Source organism: Suricata suricatta, chromosome 14, assembly GCF_006229205.1.
Source record: "Suricata suricatta isolate VVHF042 chromosome 14, meerkat_22Aug2017_6uvM2_HiC, whole genome shotgun sequence".
Lineage (NCBI taxonomy): Eukaryota > Metazoa > Chordata > Mammalia > Carnivora > Herpestidae > Suricata > Suricata suricatta.
The window spans coordinates 59,974,729-59,998,146 of record NC_043713.1 but is presented as its reverse complement, the minus strand read 5'-3'; positions in this window follow the sequence as shown (position 1 = coordinate 59,998,146).

Genomic DNA, 23,418 nt, shown 5'->3' with positions numbered 1-23,418 from the left:
AGAGCGGCTGCACCAGTTTACATTCCCACCAAGAGTGTGGGAGGGTGCCCATCTCTCCACACCCTCGCCAGCATCTATAGTCTCTTGCTTTGTTCATTTTAGCCACTCTGACTGGCGTGAGGTGGTATCTCAGTGTGGTTTTGATTTGTATTTCCCTGATGATGAGTGATGCTGAGCATCGTTTCATGTGTCTGTTGGCCATCTGGATGTCCTCTTTGGAGAAGTGTCTGTTCATGTCCTTCAGGATCTTTAAATACAGTCAGGAATGGCCACCTGGGACAGCCTGGCCAAATAGGTCCAGGTGGATGTGCAGAACCTCTGAGGTAATGAGTACTGGAGGTTGAATAATGTCCACCCCAAATCGTGTTCTTGCCAGAATGTTAACTAAAAGTAGGGTCACCGCAGATGTTATTAGTTAAGTGAAGGTTGAAGTCATACTGGAATAGATGGGCCCTTAATCCAGTATGACTGGTGTCCTTATAAAAAGAGGGGAAAAGACACAGAGAAACAGACGCACAGGGTGAGGGCCATGTGATGGCAGAGACAGAGATTGGAGTGATGATGCTATGCACTGAGGCCTGCAGGCCACCACCACAGACTGGAAAAAGCAGGGGAAGGCCCTCCTCTAGAGCTTTAAGAGCGAGCATGACCCCACTCACACCTTGATTTTGAACTTCTGCCCCCACAGTTGTGAGGAAATACATTTTGGTTGTTTGAAGCCATCCAGTTTGTGGTCATTTGTTTTACCAGCTCTAGAAAACAAATGTGTAATGTCTGTTTTTTCTCATTGAAAAATTATTACTAGAGCTACATAAGACATGTCATAATTTTAGCAGAATTTCCTATAGAAATGATACAATAGCATTTTATAAGGAAATTATTTTTGAAAATAATTGTCTGCATTTTTTTAACTTATAAAAATTTTGAGTACAGAGAAAATAGGGAGAATTGCATAAATATATGCCCATCAACTAGATTTAAGAATTATTTTTCCTGGGGCGCCTGGGTGGTTCAGTTGGTTGAGCATCCGACTCTTGATTTGGGGTCAGGTCATGATCCCAGGGTCCCAGGGTCAGGGGATTGAGCCCCTCACCAGGGCTCCGTGCTGGGTGTGGAGTCTGCTTAAGAGTCTCTTTCTCTCCCACTGCCCCTTTTGGCCAGTAGCACATCCTCTCTCTTTCCCCAAAAATAAAAAAAATTAAAAAGTGTTTTAAAAAAATTGTTTCCCATATTTGCTGTGTCTGTTGTTTGTGAAGTATTGTGAAATAAATTACATAGATCATGTATGTCCCTTTAAATGCTTTACTATACAATTCTGAGAAAAATGCAGAAAACATGCTACATAACCACATACCATTATAACGTCTAACAAGATTAAGAATTCTTTAATGCTATCTAACACCCCATCCATATTAAAATTTCTTCAACTTTAGGGGTACCTGGGCGTCTTGGTCTGTTAAGCATTAGACTTTGGTTCAGGTCATGATCTCACAGTTTGTGAGTTCAAGCCCCACATGGAGCTCTCCACTGACAGTGCAGAGCCTGATGGGTTTCTTTCTCTCCTGTCTCTTCCTGTCCCCTTCCTCACTCAAGCTTTCTCTCTCTCTAATAAATAAACTTAAAAAAATTTTTTTAATTAAAAAATTAAATTTCTTCAATTTTGTCCCCCAAATATCTATTATAACTGATTTGTTTAAACTAGAATCCAATCAAGGACTACACATCGCATTTGGCTGCTGCATCTCTAGTATCTTTCATTGGCCCCCTTACCTTTTTTGTTTGTTAATGTTATTGACTTGTTGGAGAGACTGAACAATGAATGTTGAATGGACTGATTTGTGTCTTCCCCAAAGTCATATGTTGAAGTCCTAATCTTTAGTTATATTTGGAGGGCCTTTAGGGGCTAACTGAGGGGAAATGAAGTCATAAGTGTGGGGCCCTGATTTGATAGGATGTGTGTTCTTTTAAGAGGAGATGAGGCATGAAACCTGTCTCTTTCTCTCCCCTCACACACACACAGAGGAAAGGCCATATGAGGATACAGCAAGAAGGTGCCTGTCTTTGAGTCAGGAAGAGAGGCCTCACCAGAAACCTATACTGCTGGCATTTTGACCTTGGACCTTCAGCCTCCAGAGATGGGAGAGAATAAATGTCTATTGTTTAAGGCCCCAAATCTGTGGTATCTTGTTATGGCACCTGAGCTAATACAACTATTGTCCTATGCAATGTCCCACATTTTACATTGAGCTCATGATGGTGTTTAACTTGTTACTCTATCTCCTATGTTTCCCATACATTAGACTCTATATTAGATCTAAAAGATTCCTTAAATCCAGGTTAAATGCTATAGACTTCATATTGCATTTTAGTTACTGCACACAGTACCTGTTTTGTCCACAGTTGATGATGCTGAATTGTTCATTTAAGGTAGAATGAGCTGATCTCCTCATTGAAAAAATGTTTATATGGCTTTTAACTTTTAACATTTGTTTATTTTTGAGACAGAGACAGAGCACAAGCAGAGGAGAGGCAGAGAGAGAGAGAGAGAGAGAGTAAGACACAGAATCCAAAGCAGGCTCCAGGCTCAGGGCTGTCAGCACAGAGCCTGATGTGGGGCTCGAACCCATGGATTGCGAGATTATGACCTGAGCCAAAGTTGGATGCTTAATCAACTGAGCCACCCACGTGCCCCAATATGGCTTTTAACTTTTGATTGAATTATTTCAGATATTCATAAAGTTGTTTTCAGAGTTTCAGATTGCTCCAAATATTTTCCATTAATGAACTGTGGTAAAGCAGGAGAACTTACAAGGTATACTGAAACAAATTGTCATGTAGGAGACCCAGCTCAGTATTCAGGTTTAGGGTGCCTGGGTGGCTCAGTTGGTTAAGCGTCCAGCTTTGGCTCAGGTTATAACTTTGAGCCCTGCATTAGGTCCTGGGCTGACAGCTCGGAGTCTGGAGCCTGCTTCAAATTCTGTCTCCCTCTCTTTCTGCTCCTCCCCTGCTCATGCTCTGTCTCTCTGTCTCTCAAAAAATAAATGAAATGTTAAAAAATTAAAAAAAAATTCAGGTTCAGAAAACTTATAACAAAGATATCACTTCTTGATTTCCTTTTCTTTTTCTTTTTTTAAATAAGTTTATTTATTTTGAGAGAGAGAGAAACAGAGCACATGAGCCAGGAAGGAGCAGAGAGAGAGGGAGAGAGAGAGAACCCCAAGCACTAGAAGTGCAGAGCCCAATGTGGGGCTCGACCTCACAAACCATGAGATCATGACCTGAGCTGAAGTTAAGAGCCAGAAGTTTAACTGACTGAGTCACCCAGGTGCCACAAAGATATCACTTTTTAAAAATTGATGTGCCTTTTGTCTTTTATCTTTCTGATTATAGATCTATCAAGATGCTTTTTATTGTGAGCAACAAACTTGACACACACTTGCTTAAATAATAAGAGAACTATGTCTCACAGCAGAGTCCGGAAGTAGGGCAGGATCCAAGTTAACGATTACCCTGTTATAACCCTAACATGGGGCCCTAGATTGGTTCTGTGTCCCTGTCCACAGCCTTGACGCAGCCTGAGGGTAAGGCCCTCTGAAGTTACCAGATGGCCATGCTGCATGCCCTCGTCCAGGAGAGGGGGAAATCCCAGGTAGGGATCTAGAATGCCTCTTCATGGGGCCCTGCTATCTTTGCCGATGCAGCAGCTTAGCACTTCTCTCTGGTTTGACTCCTATATCTTCCTCGTGCATACTTAGTGCATGCATTGTGGTGGGATTGATTGCCACCACTTCCCATCTCTCGAGTGCGCTTCTGGGCCTACCGCAGATATGGTCATTGGTGCAGGATATGGCCTGAATTCCCAAGCTGAGGAGGCCCCTTGGAGAAGAGAAGCATGTGCACTGGTCCTGAGCCAGGGAGGGATCGGGAGGAGGGGGGGTGTAAGCCTAGAGTTGCTAGGACACTCCCTGGAGAGGATCTGACCGAGAGTGAGTCCAACATAGCAGGGTTAAGGAATGGACAGGCACCAAGCCCAAGTGACAGTGTGTTTGAAGCAACACACTTCACTTCTCTCTACTATTATTGAGTTTTTAAAAATGCTCCTTTTAGTCTCTTTAAGCCATTTTGAGGCTCTGTCATTCATAGCCAAAAAGTCATATTTATACTACATTATACCTTATACTATACCATGCTACACTACACACACACACACACACACACATTCTAAAGTGAAGATACAGGAAACTACATGAAATGTCATTCTTGAATTTAGAGTCAATCATTCTTAACAAATCTCTTTGTTCTATGTATTCATTCCCAAGTTACAGAACCCCTCTGTAATACAAATCAAAACACTGAGATACCACCTCACGCCAGTCAGAGTGGCTAAAATGAACAAAGCAAGAGTTTATAGGTGTGGAGAGACGGGCACCCTCCCACACTCTTGGTGGGAATGTAAACTGGTGCAGCCGCTCTGGAAAACAGTGTGGAGGTTCCTCAAAAAACTATCCATAGAACTCCCTTAAGACCCAGGAATGGCACTGCTAGGGATTTACCCAAAGGATACAGAATTGCTGATGCATAGGGGCACATGTACCCCAATGTTCATAGCGGCACTTTCAACAATAGCCAAATCATGGAAAGAGCCCAAATGTCCATCACCTGATGAATGGATTAAGAAAATGTGGTATATATATACAATGGAGTACTACATGGCAATGAGAAAGAATGAAATCAGGCCATTTGTAGCAACATGGGTGGATCTTGAGGGTGTCATGCTAAGCGAAATAAGTCAGGTAGAGAAGGACAGATACTATATGTTTTCACTCATAAGTGGAACAGGAGAAACTTACCAGAGGACCATGGGGAAGGGAAGGGGAAAATAGTCAAGTTGAGGGAGGGAGGCAAATCATGAGAGACTCTTGAATACTGAGAACAAGCTGAGAGCTGATGGGGGAGGGGGAGGGGGAGGGGAAAGGGGGGGAGGGGCATGGAGGAGGCACTTGTGGAGATGAGCACTTGGATGTTATGTGGAAACCAACTTGACAATAAACTATAAAAGGAAAAAAATTTTTTTAATTAAAAAATAAGAATCCCTGTGTGTGGATTTGACATGTGGTCTCTATTTTCCTGTGGTTCTGGAACCCAGGGCAGTTGAGCAAAACCAGGCAATTGTTCCTCTTACTGAGCTCCATGTTGGGCCTGTTTTGGTCTGGGAATACCACATGTCCCTACCAGTGTCCCAAACACATTTTTTTGTGTGAGACTCAGGGCAGAATTATGGGGCTTCACTTTTTTAAAGTGTAAGTTGTTTCATGGTTGGCTAACCATTTTCACATAGTTGTCTTAATTGGCAATTGATGGTCAATTCCATTAGACTCTTTTGTCCTCCCCAACACTGATATATGAGTATGGGCTCTGATTCTCTGTTCCATTAGACCCCACTGTGACCGGGAGCTCCCCCCTGGGAGAAAGCATTGGGAGAGTTCTGGCAGTGAGAAGCATCTCTTGTGGCTGGAGGCCCAAATCCAGGGCTCGCAGGGTGACGGGGAAGAGACTCAAAGCCCCACCAGGAAAGTGCTCGCCTTTCACTTGGTATGAAGTTCACCTTTTACTTGGTATGAAGGGTGACGCCATTCTCATGAGGCCTTTCCCTGAGCTCCCGAGTTCAAGGCTTCATGTTTTACCCCAAAGACCAGTCTCCAAATTCTGCAAAAACCATAACTTTATGTAAAACCATAGTTACTAGCCTGCATTTTCCTGAGAGCTGGAAGGTGAAGAAGATCAGAGGTTCCAGGAAAACAGGAGGATGACCGATCAGACATGGAAATATAAGCCCCCAGGAAAGGCTCTGTCTCTTCATGATTTCATTGGACATGGCCTTGTTTGCAGGTTTTATCCAAAGTTTCAAAGATCCCATGCATCATTTGCGACAGCCCCAGGTTTGCCTGTACTTACGGGACTGAGTGGACCACTGTACTACTCTGGAGACTTTGATATTGGACACCACTCTTTGTCCCAGGGGCTTCCAAATGATCGTTTTTAGCCATTTTTTAAAAAGCTCATCAGTTAGTGCTTTAATTATTTTCAGCCTGTGTGTTTAAATTCAGAGCAGTTTCAAGGGGGTCCTGTCAATAAAACCTATGGGGTTGCTGGGTTTTCCTCATGCAAACCCCACGTCCCCCGAGCAGGCTGCTGACTTTGCCAAGATATGGGCCACCTTTCGTGGTCTCTCCTCTTCATCCTTTGTGTGCACAGTCACTGAAAAACAATTCCTGGAAGAAACATCCTCAAAGATGTTGACATTTACTGCCTCTTGAAAAAGAGCTCCTCAAGTTCTAAATTTTAATGACAGCATTCAGTTTCTCTCTTTTTTTTTAAATTTTTTAAATGTTTATTTATTATTCTTGAGAGAGAGAGAGAGAGAGAGAGAGAGAGAGAGAGAGAATGAGTGGGGAAGGGGTAGAGAAAGAAGGAGACACAGAATCCAAAGCAGGCTTCAGGCTCCAAGCTCTGAGCTGTCAGCACAGAGCCCGATGTGGGGCTTGAACCCATGAACCGCGAGATCATGACCTGAGCCAAAGTCAAATGCTCAACCAACTGAGCCACCCCAGCGTCCCCAGAGTTTCTTGTTATGGCGCTGGGTATGGGTGTGCAAGGTGAACTGAAGTCAGTGAGACTTGTTTGGCAGCCAAGACAGGGATTTGACTGAATGAGACTAATAACTTTACCAAGCAGGCCATATGCTAGCTAGAATTTTAGAAGCAGGCAACCAAAAATCTTCTACAGAATACTTCCAGAGTAATTCTAGAAAATATAAGTGGCTTGGGGCTATCATGTCTTGTGTCAAATCAGTTTTATAAGCAATTGCGTAAAGACTGAAAACTGGTGTTTGGCAGACAGAATGACAAAAATCAGTGCTTGTTTTTCCTTGTTTACATCCTCTGAGAGAAGGGAAGGAGGTCTGGTTCGTCACCTCAGAAGCTGTAGACAAATGCCTCTTCCTAAATGGTCTATCCTTCACATATTCAGCAACAGGAATTTTTCTGAGGACCTACCATATACATGGAAGGCAGTTGAGTGAAAGCCTAAGGATGATGCCTGCCCCCCAGGCGTGGATTAACTACACGGGGGAGATAACCCGTACACGTGGCTCAGTAATCCTTAAGTAGCAACTCAAGGAAGCACTTGATTAAGAGCAGGCATGTCAGAGACAGACAATAAACACCTGGAAGTTCGAAGGTCAACAGGCTCAGGGTGTGGGCTGCAGTGGTCCTAAAGCCTTTAGGGAGTGGACCACCATTTTTTTAGGCCACAGCCACACGCATTCCAAGAGTCGAGAGACAATCTGAACAAATGCTTGGAGTTGGGAGGGCAGTGGGAGACAGTGAGGGCCCAAGCCTGAGCTGTTGTAGATGGCCTGATACCAAATAAGGTGGGAGAGTAGGCTGGGCGCAGACAGACAGGCTTGGGTGACACATGAAAGAAGCATTAGATATTTCTGAGTGTGACAGGGACATAAAAAATGATCTGGCAATGATGACTCTCTCCCAGATGAATCTACTTTTTTTCATAGCACGTGACCACCTTTCAGTATGAAAGAGCAGAGTATACCTTTCCTATGCTTCTTACTTACTGCTGGTCTGGAATGCTAGTTTCCCAAGAGGGCCTAGAACAGTGCCTGGCACATAGTGGGCGCTCAGTAAATGTTTACTGAATACTTACTATCTTCAAATTTGTCTCAAGACCAAAAATGTTCAAAATGGTAAATACTGAAAAGTGAAATATTAAAAAGTAAGAATGAATTTCTCTCTATGAAACTCAACTATATGACTTTAAAAAAGCTGTGGCAGAGAAAACAGTGGTTTGGTTGGGAAAATGCTGGTCACAGTAGTGTTGGGAGGAATCATTTTACACTGGAAGGGAAGTGGGAAACCATGCTGTGGGTGGGAAGGAGTAGGAGCTGGGAGAGATCACAGTCTTGGCTTCAATTCGGGAGCCACTAATTATCCTCCTCCAAATAAATATTCAGTGAATTGTCACTCAGCATATTGAGTTTATTTGGAAACACTGATCATTCCACACTGTATAAAATAGCCTTAAAACATGTCTAAATGCTAGGGGCACTTGGGTGGCTCAGTTAGCTAAATGCCTAACTATTCATCTCGGCTCAGATCATCATCTCACAGACCCTGGGATGGAGCCCCACACCGGGCTCTGCACTGACAGCAAGGACGGAACCTGCTTGCTATTCTCTCTCTCCCTCTTTCTCTGACCCTCCCCCACGCTCTCTGTCTCTCAAAATAAAGAAATTTTTAAAAATGTTTAAAAAAGTGTTTAAATGCTAAATTCCTAGGAACAAACAACCTACCAAAACTGAAGCAAGAAGAAATCGAAAATTGGAACAGACCAATTGCCAGCAATGAAATTGAATCAGTAACTAAAAAAAAAAACAACACACCTCCCAACATGGAGCACCTGGGTGGCTCAGATGGTTGAGCATCTGACTCTTGATTTCAGTTCAGGTCATGACCTCACGGTTTGTGCAATTGAGCCCCGCGACCAACCCTGTGCTTTGAACACAGAGCCCACTTGGAATTCTCTCTCTTCATTTGTCTCTGAAACCCCCCCCCAATATATAAATAAACATTTTAAAAAAGCTCCCAACAAACAAAAGTCCAGAACCGGTAGTCTTCCAGGCAAGTTCTATCAAACATTTAAAGAAGAGTTAATACTCCTCAAGCTATTCCAAAAAATAGAAGAGGAAAGAAAACTTCCAGATTACTTATATGAGGCCACCGTTCCTCTGACGCCAAACCCAGATGAAGACACCAAGAAAGGAGAGCCCAGGCCAATGTGTGTGATAAACACAGATGCGAAAATCCTCAGCAAAACACTAACCAGCAGAATCCAACAATATATTAAAAAATCATTCACCGTGATCAAGTGGGATTTATTCCTGGGATGCAAGTGTGGTTTAATATTCACAAATCAATCGACACGATACATCACATCAACAAGAAAAAAATTAAAATGGCATAATCATTTCAATCGATGCAGAAAAAGCATTTGACAAAGTACAACATCCATTTATGATAAAACAATCCTCAGCAAAGTAGGTCTAGAGGGGATGTACTCATACAATAAGAGCCATATATGGAAAACCCACAGCGAACATCACACTCAGTGGGAAAAACTGAGAGCTTTCCCCCTAAGATCAGGAACAAGACAAGGATGCCAACTCTCATTATTTTTATTTACCAAGTTCTAGAAGTTCTAGCCACTGCAGTTAGATAACAAAAAGAAACAAAAGGCATCCAAATAAGAAGTAAAACCTTCACTATATGCAGGTGACAAGGTATTATATATAAAAACATTTAAAAAACCCTAAAGATTCCACCAAAAAACTACTAGAATTGATAAATGAATTCAGTAAAGTGGCAGGATACAAAATCAACATACAGAAATCTGTTATTTCTCTCTCTTTTTTTAATGTTTATTTATTTTTGAGATAGAGAGACAGAGTGTGAGCATGGAAGGGGCAGGGAAAGGGAGACACAGAATCTGAAGTAGGCTTCAGGCTCTGAGCTGTCAGTGCAGAGTCAAACACAGGGCTCGAACTCACAAATGGTTGAAATCATGACCTGAGCTGAAATTGTACACTTAACCAACTGAGCTACCTAGGTGCCCCAAATCTGTTGCATTTCTATACACTAATAGTGGAGTAGCAGAAGAAATTAAGAAAACAATCCCATTCACAATTGCACCACAAATAATAAAATATCTAGGAATAAACCTAACTGAAGAGTTGAAAGACCTGTACTCTGAAATTGAAGAAGACACAAGTATATGCTCATGGATTGGAAGAATAAATATTGTTAAAATGTCTATACTATCCAAAGCAACCTACTGATTTAACACAGCCCTATCAAAATACCAACAGCATTTTTCACAGAACTGGAACAAACAATCCTAAAATGTGTATGGAATCACAAAAGACCCCAAATAGTCAAAATAATACTAGAAAGCTATTGTGATCAAACAGTATGGTACTGGCACAAAAATAGACACAGAGATCAATGGAACAGAATAGGGAACCCAGAAATAAACCCACGATCATGTGGTGAATTAATCTTTGCCAGGGGCACCTGAGTGACTCAGTTGGTTGAGTGTCCGATTTTGGTTCAGGTCATGATCTCCTGGTTTGTGAGCTTGAGGCCCTCATCGGGTTTGCTGGCTTGCTGCTGTCAGCACGGAGTCTGCTTTGGATCCTCTGTGCCCCCTCCCTCTTCCCCTCCTCTGCTCATGCTCTCTCTCTCTTCCTCTCTCAAAAATAAACAAACATTTACAAACTTTTTGATAAAGGAGGAAAGAATATACAATGAGAAAAAGAATCTCTTCAACGAATGGTGTTGAAAACATTGGTCAGCTACATGCAAAAGAAGGAAATTGGACCACTTTTTTCACCATACACAAAAATAAATTCAAAATGGATTTAAACCTAAATGTGAGGCCTGAAGCCATTAAAATCCTAGAAAAGGCAGTACACGGGGGCAGTAATTTTTCTGACATCAGCTGTAACAATATTTTTACGTCTTCTGAGATAAGGAGAATAAAAGCAAAACTAAACTAATTAAAATTTTCTGTACTGCAAAGAAACAATCACTAAAACTAAAAAGGAACCTGCCAATTGGGAGAAGAGATTAGCAAATGACATATCCTTAATAAAGGATGACTATCCAAAATATATAAAGAACTGACACAACTCAAAACCTCCAAATCAAATAATCCAATTTAAAAAATGAGCAGAAGACATAAACAGACATTCCTCCAAAGAAGACACCAGATGGCTAACAGACACATGAAACGATCCTCAACACTACTCATCATCAGGGAAATGCAAATCAGGACATATTGCCTAAGACCTATCAGAATGGCTAAAATAAAAAACACAAGAAACAACGGGTGTTAATGAGGAAGTGGAGAAGTAAGAATCCCAGTGCACTGTTGGTGGGAATGCAAACTGTGCAGCCACTGTGGAAAACAATATGGAGGTTTCTCAAAAAGTTAAAAACAGAACTACCCTCCCACCCAAATTACACTACTGGACTCATTTTAAATAAGAACAGTCTGCCTACACACAGATGCAGTCTGCTCATCACCGCCCATGAGATGTGTGCTTGTTTTTCCAGCCCAGGCAATGGATGTCATGAATGCCAACCATGTTTCCTCCTTGGGCAGGTCCCTTTGCCACCCTGGTATGAATTTGTAAAAGAGCTGCCTCCACTCATTCCCTTCTCATCACTGGGTACTGAGCCCATCTATCTCCACCAATTTCTGCCCTTTCCCTGGTGCCACAGTACATTTAAATGCCTCAAGTGTGACCAGTAATGTTACTAGCCTCCTGGCATAATTTTAAATGGGAAATGGTGTGGTGCTCCTCAAAGGTATAGTACTATTTAAGTTTTAGAAATAACTAATGTAATAGGAGAATGACCAACAATGATATTGTAGAGGTTCAGAACGTCATTTCAAAACATTTGCATATGGTATATGTAACTTTGGCATACTGATTATTTTGAATTAAACAAATTTGAGAAACAGCTGGTGCATAAAGGAAGGACACTCTGATCCTCCTTTGTCCCCTGAAAGCAGAAGACAAATCTTTTTGTGAAAGATAATCTTCCTGTACCAGGAGAGAAGAAGGCATCCGTATCACCAGAGACAGAGTTTAGGGCTAAGAAGATGGTATACAGAAGCTTGTGACATCAGCCTAGTCCCCTTTGTCTTGTAAATTCTTCACTAAAGTATGATTTCTTTGTCTTAAAGGTGTGTGAGGTGGTGCTTTTGTATGCACATATGTTCATACAGAATTTAAATTGTTTATTTTTGTCTTGTTAATCCATCTTTTATTATTGAAAGGAGCATTCCTCAGCCAAGAACCTAGAAGGGTAAAGGGAAAATTGTTTTTCCTCTCCTACACTATTTTGTAAGTTGAAAATCCCACACAATGAGTCAAGTTACCCTCTTGCAGTATGAAGTGACCAGCCCCCTGTGTCTGTTAGTGCCTGGGGTCCTCTGTCCACCCTTCCCTGCCAGGTCTCCCTGAGGGCCACTCTGACAGGACTACATCTGCAGGCTCCACTTCCTACTCCTTTCCTGGGGCTTAGCCTTTGGGGATCCCCAGCAAGAGTTTGCAGGACAGATGGGTGAGTTGGGACAAAGAGACAATTCTTCTTAGAAAGGATGGTGGCTCCCAGCAGGTGATGGTGAAGACGGTGAACCGTGGTCAATTGTAGATGTGGTGAAAGGGGACCCGACAGGGATTGCTAACAGATTGTGCCTTTGTGATGTGCAAGAGACAGGGAGGGTGCCTGGGATTTTTGCCTCAGCATCTGGAGGAAGTGAGTGACATTAGTGGGGGTAGGAAAGAACGGTAAGCAATTGGCTTGACCAGGATGGCAGCTATTTGGCTTTAAATGCAGTGCAGTCCAGTTCTCTCCTACATGCCCATGGATTTGATACGCTGAGTAGGCCGTTAGATGTGTACGTTTCGAGTTCAGGGGAGAAGCTGAGCTGGAAATACAAATTTAAGAACCTGTAGCATGATGGAATTTTAAGCCATGATACTGAAGATATTAAATATTGAAGTTTAAAAAATCTCTAGCATTTCAAATATATAGATAAACATCAGCTGTTCTAACCCTATTCACAATGCAAATTATCCGGAATGATTTATTCATAAGTAGAAACACGCACGAAGCATATTCTAGTTGCTGTACCTCTGGTTTTATACTCTCTTCTTTTTGGTAAAAATGGAGTCATTTTACCAAAGGTAGTAAGTAAATTTATGATTACATCACAACCCGTTTCCTGGACAACCTCATTAACTCCAGATTTTTCTCCTAAATTATCACTTTAATAGAAATTGACCAGTTTTGTTCCCTTGAAAGATCAATTCCTTTGGACTAAATTTGGAAAATGTTGCTTTTTTGAATATGAGGAAGACGCTACAGCCTGGCTCAGAAAAGAAGTATGGAAAACACAAGTGGCTCCTGCCGTTTAGTGACAATAGTGAAACAACGAGAACATCAAATTGATTTCAGCAACCCGCTACCTTAAAGAACCTGGTTCCTTTGTGAGCTGTGGTTGGACTTGTGCGCCTGCTTTTGAGGGCGCCCCCTATGGCTCAGGCACTAACGTGCTCCAAACCTAAGTATTCTGGGACATAACATTTCTCCCCTTTACTTCAAAAAATAGTATGTTAACCCTAGAAAATTTAAACTTTATGGGTAAACAAACAGAAGAAAATGAAACATCACCCATAAATAACTGCTGCTAGCATTTTAGTAAATAGCTACCCCACCTTTTTGCCAGGCATATACATATTTTTCCTGCCCCTAAATTGAGATTATATGATAAAGAGTGTTTTGTAATCCATTTTATCTATTTAACCATAGGGTTAAGTGAACATTTTTTTCAAGTCATCATTCTTCCATAACATGTTTTTGTGGTTAAAGAAATGTATATGGGTCCATCAAAATTCAAGGTAAATGAGGGACACTTGGGTGGCTCCGTCAGCCAACATCGGCTAAGGTCGTGATTTTGCAGTTCATGGGTTCAAGCCCCACGTTGGGCTCTGTGCTGACAGCTCAGAGCCTGGAGTTTGTTTTGGATTCTGTGTCTCCCTCTCTCTCTTTGCCTCTCCCCTACTTATACTGTCTCTCTCTCTCTCTCTCTCTCTCTCTCTGCCTCTCAATAAATGAATAAAAACATTAAAAACATTTTTTTAAAATTCAAGGTAAATGAGGGGCTGGGTAGCTCAGTTTGTTAAGTGTCCAACTTCAGCCCAGGTCATGATCTCATGGTTCGTGGGTTGGAGCCCCAGGTTGGCTCTGTGCTGACAGCTCAGAGCCTGGAGCCTGTTTCAGATTCCGTGTCTCCCTGCTCTCTGTCCCTCCCTTGCTTATGTTCTGTCTCTGTTTGTCTCTCAAAAATAAATAAACATTGAAAAATTTTTTCAAAATTGAAGGTAAATGATAAAATAGACACTCATTTCATAGCTACATCATTTCCAACAGATTCCCATTCATTTCTCCATGTAGGTCCCTGGTGCATGATATTTATGTTAATAGATGTCCCCAACTTTACATTTAACAAACCTCCAATTTCACTTGTTTTTAAGTTTTCACTGTTATAAGCACATCTTGTTTATAACCCTTTTGTAGATAAATTACATATGGATTTCACAAAGTGCTTCAGTCTTGGGCAGCCGACTTTAGAAGGATAAATCAGTTATTTAGAGGAGCTGACACATAGATCCAGGCAGGTTCCTCAAGCTTTCATTCCGAGTTCCACTGGCTGTTCATTCACTGTTACTTGCTAGTTTTAACACATACGCTTGCCTATTTGATTTTTGTACATAGCAGATTAGATGTGAGTTGAAGGGGAAGGTAGGGGCGAGAGATTCATGGTGGGGACACAGTACGAATGGCGGAGCCAGAATGCAAAATGACAGTAGAGGGACCCTCCCTTCATTCCTTTCCCCTCTTCATTTACTAAGCATATGATATGTACTAGCACTATGAAGATGCGCCTAGCTGGCTAGGAGAGAAAAACGAATCAAGGTTCATGAGACAATTGCACAGGAATTAAAAATAGAACATAGTCAACAATAACAAAACTTAGGTTCACTATCCTCTGTTTAGGAAGCTGGGTGAACCACAGAATACTCATTGGAAATGTTTCCTTCCAATGGTTAAATATGAAAAGTGTTGGCATTTGAAGGAGAGTCCGTTATTTGGACAGTTCTCATAAGTAGGACACCTCATTGCCTAACCACCATTTTCAAGGTATTTTAGTTAATATGCAAATCAACAACAGCTGTGAAAACAAAACCACCACAGCATCAGCACAATAGACCGACTTTGCTCATGGGCTTGGTCAGGTTCTCTTGAGAACTGCTGTGGAATTAAAAATATAAATATCATTTACATAAAGTATTACTGAAATACATACACAAAATGTATCATTTTGGAAAAAACATTTTCAGAGTATCTAAATGAAGAGAATAAATAGTCTCTATTCAATTATTCTAATCTATTTAGGATTTTTAATGGAGTTACTGCCACAGTAAATAAGTTTCATTTTCTCTTCTTTTTTTTTTATTGTATCTGACTTACTTTCTTCTCAAAGGAAAAAATAACAACCACATTTCTGCCAACAGCAAGGATTTTTTTCTCCCATAAATATACTCAGTGGAAGTATTCTTTAAAAAACCCACATAATTTCAAGGTTAAAGGAAACGAAACCAAACCAACAAGAACATTGAAGGGAAAAATAAGATTTATACTTTTTATTTAAGTTAGAAACTAGTCAGTAGAGATAATATATTTTTAAATCGATGTACCATTCTGCACTGTGTAAACGACCTCCAAGATGCTTAGGTTTTTGTAAACCAAAAAGAGGTATAACTTACATATTAAAGGAGAAAACAGTCTAACGGTCCCCTCTGCTGGACTTACTGAATTCCTGCATAAGGGGAATGCGCAGAAAGTCTGAGATGATACAGGACAAACCTGCTTGGTGGTCTTTCTAAGGAGGAGGCGGATTGACAGGAAGGGCGAACTGAGGAAGCATTTTCCTTCCATTTGTATCCTTTCCTTTTTTTTATAGTGAGAGTATATCATCACTTACATAATTAGGGAATTATTAAAAAAAGATACAAAATTCTGTATGTAATACACTCTTAATTTAAAAACATTTTTATTTTGAGAGAGGGAGAGAGAGTATGTGCTTGCAAGTGGGAGGGAGGAACAGAGAGGGAGAGAGAGAGAGAGAAAGAGAGTATTTTTTTTCTTTTAAAGTTTATTGTCAGGTTGGTTTCCATATAACACCCAGTGCTCATCCCCACAAGTGCCCCCCTCCATGACCCTCACCCCCTTTTCCCTCCCCCTCCCCCATCAGCCCTGAGCTTGTTCTCAGTATTCAAGAGTCTCTCATGGTTTGCCTCCCTCCCTCTCCTTGACTATTTTTCCCCCTTCCCCTCCTCCATGGTCCACTATTAAGTTTCTCCTGTTCCACTTATGAGTGAAAATATATGGTATCTGTCCTTCTCTGACTTATTTCACTTAGCATGACACCCTGGAATTCCATCCACGTTGCTATGAATGGCCAGATTTCATTCTTTCTCATTGCCATGTAGTATTCCATTGTGTATGGAAACCACATCTTCTTGATGTGGTTGACAGACATTTAGGCTCTTTCCATGATTTGGCTATTGTTGACGTTGCTGCTATGAACATTGGGGTACATGTGCCCCTATGCATCAGCACTTCTGTATCCCTCAGATAGATCCCCAGCAGTGCTATTGCTGGGTCATAGTTCTATTATTAATTTTTTTGAGGAAGCTCCACACTGTTTTCCAGAGCAGCTGTACCAGTTTACGTTCCCACCGACAGTGTACGAGGGTGCCTGTTAAGAGAGAATTTCAAACAGGTTCCATGTTCAGTGTAGAGCCCAACATGGGGGCTTGATCCTACATCCTGGGCTCATGATCAGAGCTGAAATCAAGAGTCAGTTGCTCAATTAACTGAGCCACCCAGGCGCCTCCCCATTAAAAATTTTTATATATATTTATTTACACATTTATATATATGAATATTTATTTATTTTATATTTGGGTAGAATTATACATATACATATACATGTATACATGTATATGTATATATATTTGGGTAGAATTATGCCAGAAGGTGAACAGTTTTTAATTTTGGCTGTAAGGATTATGGATGATACCTATTTTCTTCTTTATGCTCTTTTGTGTTTTCTAAATGTTTAAGCCTGCATTGATTTTATAATTAGGAAAATATTCTATTTATGAGTAAGAAGTTTTAAAAGTCTAGTAAATATTAAGTCCATAAAAATGTTTTCTTTCAATGAAAAAGATCTTGTTTCAACTATTTTTGTCAATTTATTCAATCTCTGCTTTTAGGTAATAGTTTATTCCCTAAGAATATGTACACACTGCAAGATACAGAAATGTAATGCTCAAAATCTACCAAGTTGTATGGTTGAAATAAGTCATGAAATCATACTCAAGGTAGTTCCTAACCTGTTTGTGGATTGTGTGTTTCCACCATGTGGTTGTTTAGAGCTCAAAAAACACTTCACCATAGGAATAGTGCTGTAAATATACTTCTCAAGTTAGGCCCCAAGAGTCTATTTTACCCAAAGTATTGCTAACCTAGTGTGTTAACTGCAGTAAAAGTAGCAAACAATATTTGCAATGAAGCATAGTAAACAAGATGTCCTTAATAGCGGTATAACCCAAATGAGAGCTGGGGCCCTTGGCCCATACGCTGATTTAAAGTTTTTCGAATTCCAGTACTGCGGTGTGGGGAAGCCCGAGCCTCTAGATTTCTGTGAATTCATAGGAACTTATTTTCTTATGGTGTACAGATCAAAGGAATGTACTCTTATTAATGTGGGTGTGACTCAAGATTCCGTAGGGGAGAGGAGGAAGGAGCTTATATCACTCAAAGATCCGTTTTAGAAGAAAAACTTTAGTGCATCGAAGGACTCTATCGAGAAAGTAAAAAAAAAGAAAAAGGGCAACCCATAGAATGGGAGAAAATACTTGCAAACCAAATATCTGATTAAGGGTCTATTATCCAGAATTTTAAAGTTTATTAATATAAAGATAAATGCCCGAATTAAAAATGGGCATAAGGTCTGACTAGACATTTCTCCAAAGATATAGTAATGGCTAATAAGCACATGCAAAGATTCTCAACATTATCGGTCATTAGCGACGTGTGAATCAAAACCACAACAAGGTACCAATTCACATCCACCAGGATAACTATGGCGAGGACGTGGAGAAATTGGAACCCTCATACCTTGCTGGAGATCATGTAAAACGGTGTAGCCACTGTGGAAAACAGTTTGGCAGTTTTTCAAAAAAGTTAAAAGAGTTACCCTATGACCCTGTGACGTAGCAACACCACTCCTAAGTGTGCATCCAGGAGGGTTAACTTTATGCCTCAATCTCACTGGGCCATGAGATGCCTGACACCTGCTTCAACAGTATTCTGTGAAGGAGTATCTAGCTGAAATTCGGATTTAAACTGGTAGTTTGAGTAAAGCAAATAGCCCTCCCCTTTGTGGATGGGCTTCCATCCAATCAGTTGAAGGCCCGATTAGAAGAGAAAAACTTAATAAGGGAGACTTCACTCGGCCAGACTGTCTTTGAGTTGGAACACCAGGCTTCATCAATGTTCTCCTGCCTACAGACTGGGCTATCTTGCAGTAAAAGTAGCAAATGATATGAGCGTATTGCCAATTCCTTACAGTATATCAGATATATCTGTATATCAATCTGTATCTTGTTTTTCTAGAGACATCAGACTAATAAATATATATTTATGTATAAATATATGTATTCTGTTTTTCTAGAAAACTCGGATGAATACAGTATGTAAAACAAATGAAAGCATATGTTCTTCTAAGATTTTGTACACAGATATTCATAGCAGCATTATTTGTAATCGTCAAAAAGTAGAACAACTCAAACGTCCATCAACTAATGAATGGTTAAAGAAATCACGTTATAACCCATAAATAGAATTTTATTTGGCAGTAAAAAGGAACGATGTACTAATATGTGCTAAAACATGGATGAACCTTGAAGACATTATGCTAAATGAAAGAAACCAGACAAGAAAGTCCACGTATTCTATGAATCCATTTATATGAAATGTTCAGAAGAGGCAAATGCATAGAAACAGAGAGTAGGTTACTTGTTGCCAGGGCTTGGGGAAGGGAAGGGATCTTTTCTAACTGCTAAAAATAATTCATTAAGCATGAGTAATGAGTTTCTTTTGGGGATTAAAAAAGAGGTTGTGAAATTGAGAGCTAAACAACTTTATAAATGCACTGAAAAACACTGAATTATATATTTTAAGTGGTAAATTTTATGACATGTAAATTATAAAATTAAAGAGATACACAGATAGACTGGATAAGTTAGAGCCCGATGATCTCTTTATCTTTCAGGGGGAGTAGGAGGAATTGATGGTGTTTAGTAAGTACCTAAAAGGCCCAACAAATGATCTATTTGAGGAATAACCTATTTTGATTAGTGTTATTACTCCTAGGTCTTATTCCTGAGATTGCTCTGGTTTTCAAGAAATTTCTAAAAGCAATCCTGTGTAATTAAATAGAATATACTGAATGTAATGAGATTTTGTTTGTAAGAATGCAGTGCTCTCCTAGGAGAAGGCCATCTCTGCAATCTTCAGTTCTTTTTACGGGGAAACTGAGCAAATGTGGAAGGTCTGGACCTTGAGCCATTCCTATACAAACTCCAGGACAGTTCCTGGGAGTTTTTGTTTAACTAAATCTCTGGTAGCTGTTTCTTTTTCTGTCTCCTAAAAGTGAAGTAGAGACACTCGGGTTATTTGAATCCAGGTTTAGAAAACTGAGGTTTTAGGGCACCTGGGTGGCTCAGTTGGTTGAGCATCTGACTTAGGCTCAGGTCATGATCTCACAGTTCGTGGGTTCAAACCCGGTGTCGGGCTCTGTGCTGACAGCTAGTTCAGAGCCTGGAGCCTGCTTCGAATTCCGTGTCTCCCTCTCTCTCTGACCCTCCCCTGCTTGCGCTGTCTCTGTCTCTCAAAAATAAACAAAAAACATAAAAAAAATAAAACTGAGGTTTTATATGACAGTGACCCCTAAGAAATCGCTTGTGTCCTCTTTAACCTCATCCTCGTGTCTACCTATTAGATAGCCAGGTGCTTTTATTCTTTAGATTATACACTCAGGACAATTGAAAGTATATTTTTATCTTTATTATTTTTTAAGGTTTATTTATTTTTGAGAGAGAGAGAGACACAGAACATGAGAGGGAGAGTAGCAGAGAGAGAGGCAGACACAGACTCTGAAGCAGGCTCCAGGCTCTGAGCTGTCAGCACAGAGCCCAATGTGGGGCTTGAACTCACAAACTGTGAGATCATGACCTGAACTGAAATCGGACGCTTAACTGACTGAGCCACTCAGGCGACCAAAAATGAATGTATTTTTAGTAAGCCTGGACCAACGACTTAAATTTAGTTCTTCTTACTTTGCTTCTGTCACGTCTGTTTTGGTGTGTGCATAAGACTTCTCTCCCGAGGTAGAGAGGCTCAAAACGGATGTTTCCTCTGTTGTGTTTCCACTATGTGCGTCTGCGCAGAGCGGCTCTGCATATCCAAGTGGCCTGGCACAGGTAGGATTTCATCATGGCCAGAAAGCATCCCCTTCCATGCTTTCCAGGCCAGCAGGGCAAATCGCTCCTTCCCTGGAGCTGTCACTTCACCACCAGCAGTGGCCCCAGAGTAGAATTGGGGTGGGGGGCATTGCTGGGGCCCCAACTCATTTCTATTTAGCATCATCTCCACACATCCATTCTTTACTTCCAAAATCCTATGAACATTGGTAACATCAGTACCAAATCTAGACGTTTCAGAAATATTTGGATTGTTTGACAATGAAAGGTTTGTGTCAAGTGCATCTACAATTTGGAACTGGAAAACCAAAGACTACTAAGGTTTGTTAGCTCAGCCACAGAGGCGTCCAGGGGAGAGAAGAGTTAATGAATGTACCTGTGTACAAGGTAGTAAGCCTGGAAAAAGTGGTCTAATTCAGATATTTCTGTCCTACCCACTGTCTCAGCTTATTCTCCCCTGCAGTACCAGCCACAAGGCTCCCATCTGTCCCTCCCAGAATCCTCTCCTCATTGGTAGCCACCAGCTTATTTCTCCTCTCACATACAGAGCAATTTAGCTGCTTTGGTTTCTAATCTGATTACCACAGTATTGAAGGAGCACACACATGTGATGATGAGTCCCCAATATACCCAGTACATTCTGCTTAGTAGGAATTTTCACTGAGTTCTCCCACATTAAAAAAAAAAAAATCCTACATATACAATTGTTTATTCACTCAAAAAACATTGGCTGAGTGGAAACTAGGTGTCAGGCATTGGCACATGAAGATGAAACACAAAGTGGAGAGTAGGTGGTGAGAGACTCAGGCCACTGATGCTACCAGTTACCCGGATGTCTGTTTCCTGCCTCACTGTCTTTGTGCAAGCTCTTCTCTCTGCCGGTGTGCCCTCCCTTCCCTATCTCTGTAGGATTAACACTCAACCTGGACATCACTTCCTCAGCCCAGCCCAGCCAGGCTGTTTTTGGGTCATCTCCTCCCGTTCCTATAATATATGCATATTTTTATCTTTATATCTGCCACGGGGAACTGAAAATAACTCCCAAAACGGGGTTGGGGAGGGGGGAGGGGAGGGGAGAAAACTCAGTGTTGACCACATTATTGAGTTTCAAGGATTTGATTTCTCCTGACTTACCTTCTGAAAAGGAATAAAGATGAATTTTGGCATAAGCACAGAGAATTGCCCTAGGAAGTGAAGGCCCCACAAGCCTGCCAGCGTCCTGCCTCCCTGGTCACCGTTTGTACACCTGTCACTACACCGCTGGGCCAAAGGCCTGGGAGAGGCTTCCAGGCCTGTGCTGGACTGGACGGGAGGGGCCTGGTCACAGCTGCTTCTCTTGGGGAGTTGGCCTGTGCGTCACGGGAAGTGAAGGACTGTGAAGCGGAACCAGGGGCGCAGCGAGGCCGGAGTGGAGCCAGGGGCCTGAGCTCTGGTAGTCTGGGTTTGCTTGTGGCGGGCTCCCCACGGTGACCAGCAGAGGGTGCTTCAGGTTGTCACGGAGACTAAGGGGACAATGCAGATCTCAGCTTGTGGTCCCCAGACAGCCTGGTAGCACATCTTCTGAGCTTTCCTCTGCCTCTCCACTTCTTTAGAAGATCTCATGAAAGCTCATAATCAGAGATCTCATCTAAATACCTCTCACAGGTGAGAAGAAAGATGAGAAAATTAATACACTAGAAAGAGAAATCCTTAGGTAAAAGAGAAGCATTTTAATTAGAGTTGCAAAGCTTCTGTGGTACTCCACTTTTTTGGGAGATAGTCTTAATGTTTTATTTTAAAAAGTTGGGTGTGTATGTACATTTGTTATACTCTATACCTTTTTGGTAACTGGTTTTTTTTTTAAATGTTTTTATTTTATTTTTGAGAGAGACAGCGCGAGCAAGGGAGGGTCAGAGAGAGACACACAGAATCTGAACACAAGCTCCAGTCTCTGAGCTAGGTGTCAGCACAGAGCCTGACGCGGGGCTCGAACCCACGAACTGTGAGATCATGACCTGAGCTGAAGCCAGACGCTCAACCAACTGAGCCACCCAGGCGCCCCATTTTTGGTAATTATTATTTTTAATTTCCCTAAAAACTCTATTCTTCTTCCTATAAACTTTATTGTGGCAAAAAACACATAACACAAATATACCTTGTTAACAATATCGAAATAGACAGTTTAGTCTTGTTACCTATACACACATGGTTGTACAACAGTTCTCTAGAATTTTTTCATCTGGCAGGATTGCAACTCTACACCCATTGAGCAACTCCTTGATTTCCCCTGTCCTCAAGCCCTGGAAACCCCATTCTACTTTCTGTTCGTATGAGTTTGGTTACTTTAGATATCTCATGTAAGTGGAATAATGCAGTGTTTGTCTTCATGTGATTGGCTTATTTCACTTAGCATGATGTACTCAAGATTCATCCATGGTATAGTGTCTGACGAAAGCCCCTTCTTTTTAAAGGTTGAATAGTATTTCATTGTGTATATAGACCACATTTTCTTTATCCATTCCTCCATCCATGGACATTTAGGTTGTTTCCACATCTTGGCTATTGTGAATAATGCTGCAGTGAACATGGGTGAGCAAGTTTCTCTTTGAGATTCTGGTTTCAATTTTTTTAGATACGTACCCAGAAGTGAAATTGATGAATCATATAGTAATTTTATTTTTAATATTTTTAGGAACTTCCATATAGTTTCCACAGTGGCTGCACGATTTTAGAATCCCACCAACAGTGTAAAAGGATTCTAATTTCTCCACACCCTCACCAAAACATGTTACTTTCTGATGTGTGGGGTTTTTTGTTAATGTGGCCATCCTAACGGAGGTGCAGTGATATTTCATTGTGGTTTTGATGTGCATTTCCCTGATTTTTAGAGACATTGAGTATCCTTTCATAAGCTTGCTAGCTACTTGTATATCTTCTTTGGAAACATGCCTATTCAAGTCCTTTGCTCACAAACCTTGGTCTCACAAACTGTGAGATCATGACCTGAGCTGAAATCAAGAGTTAAGTGTTTTTGCATTTGTTGCTTGTGTTTTTGTGTCATATCCAAGAAATCATTTCCCATTATAATGTTATGAGCATTTCCCCCAACATCTTTTTTCTAAGAACTTTATAGTACGGGTCTTAGATTTAGTTCTTTAATCCATTTTGAGTTAATT